At 46.9% G+C, this 1,783-nt stretch overlaps 1 protein-coding gene across 5 annotated transcripts in view; it reads left to right on the plus strand.

Moving 5' to 3' along the window:
- Positions 1-1,783, plus strand: part of ANAPC11 (anaphase promoting complex subunit 11) — a 5,038-nt gene that overhangs the window by 1,725 nt on the left and 1,530 nt on the right. The gene's annotated exons all lie outside the window — the stretch shown is intronic.

Raw genomic sequence — 1,783 nt, forward strand, 5'->3', positions numbered from 1 at the left:
TTTTTAGTAGAGACGGGGTCTCACTCTTGCTCAGGCTGGTCTCGAACTCCTGAGGTCAAACGATCTTCCCACCTCGGCCTCCCAGAGTGCTGGGATTACAGGCGTATGTCTTTTTTGCCCACAGCTCTTGTAACATCTGACAATGTGACCGTCACTCAGTCCTTGTTCACCAATGATTTTTCATGGTTTTGTCATTTTCATGGTTTATCATTTCATGGTTTTATCATTTTCCCATGTCTCAGCTCTTTGATCTAAAACGGTACCTCCTTTTACCCCATTTCACTTTTTTCCAAGGCATTTGACTCTTAAAAACTTTGGAATGTCATGTTGTAGAGTGCCCCCCTTCAGGTTTTATCAGATTTTTTTCTTCGTGGTGTCTTCTGCATTGTTCCTCTATCCCCAGTATATTCTGTGAAGGGAAACCGGTTGATTACGTTTAGGGTAAAAGCAGATTTTGCACCAGCCAATTTGTTTTTAGTGATGTCCCCCACAGTGAACATAAAGCAGAGCAAGCGTCAGGGCTTTGCCCAGGGAGGACAAGAGCCATGCCCAATCGGACAGTGGGGCATGGAGAGGACTTAGACGCTCTTGTTTGTTTGTGTGGCCAGGTAAATGCCCAGGATAATAATAGGGCTTTACTTCTGCAGTGAAATTCAAATCATTTGAATTGTAGTACAAATACTTTCTATTCTAGGCTTAATTTTTACATCTGCCCTGGCTAAAAATAAATCTCATCACCCAGGAGTTAATCCATCCTGATTCAATCAGACGGGTACAATATAATCCTAGGAAATCATTGATTGACTCTGCCTGATTAAGTTTTACTTAATAGCTAAAGAGATTAATAACTAAACTGGTGAGGTCTGCCTTTGTTTAATCTCTTTTAAGTTGCTCTTAAGGGTACAACAAAGACTGGGAGCATGAGGGCAAGCACGCTCAACTTCCAGAGCAACAGGTTGTTAACTTCGAGAAAGTCCTCAAAAACGTTTTTAGCAATGGCCATGTGCCTGTGCCTGGTCTGGCCTCATCTAGGGAGGCAGTGGAGCCCGTGTATGAAAATGGCACTGGTGGGCCCAGAGCTGCCAGCCCCTGCCTGACCACAGCCTCGGCCCAGCCTGTGCCATGCCAGCTGGGCGTCCAGATGGGGTCCTACACCGATAGGCGTTCAGCATCTCCACACGCACCGCGTGCGCAGGTTTTGTTGACGTGGGGCCTATTGGCTGTTGAGAGTTGGGCATTTAGTCTAATTTGTGGATCTGCTGGTGGTTAAGTTACAGAGAACCCATTTTAATGTGTAAAGTGTTTGACAAATCCAATGTGTCAGATTTCTCTTGGGAAAATTGAACCCCTGTGAAAAATCCAGAGTGACTAAGTGCTCCACAGACTGGGAACCTGAGGGCAGTAAATGATAAATCTCCACATCCCACAGGGCTTTGGAAGTAAAGCAGTCTTGTTGAGAGGTGTTTTAATAAAATGTCAAGACACCAGTCGGTCCTTGCGTGAGTCATGCTCGGGGCAGTCACACACTCAGCAGGCAGCCGGGCAGGCTGCTTGTGGGGAGGGTCGCTAGAAGGAAGCAGCACCTTCATCCAAAGCAGCCCTCCCACGAGTGGACACGGTGCCCACGTCCTTCTCGTCAGTGGGCTCTCAGGCTTCAACTCTAATTTGAAAGATGTGATCTCTTTTTTTTTTTTTTAGGAGACAGAGTCTCACTCTGTTGCCCGGGCTAGAGTGCCGTGGCGTCAGCCTAGCTCACAGCAACCTCAGACTCCTGGGCTCAAGC

Source organism: Propithecus coquereli, unplaced genomic scaffold, assembly GCF_000956105.1.
Source record: "Propithecus coquereli isolate 6110/MARCELLA unplaced genomic scaffold, Pcoq_1.0 Scaffold501, whole genome shotgun sequence".
NCBI lineage: Eukaryota > Metazoa > Chordata > Mammalia > Primates > Indriidae > Propithecus > Propithecus coquereli.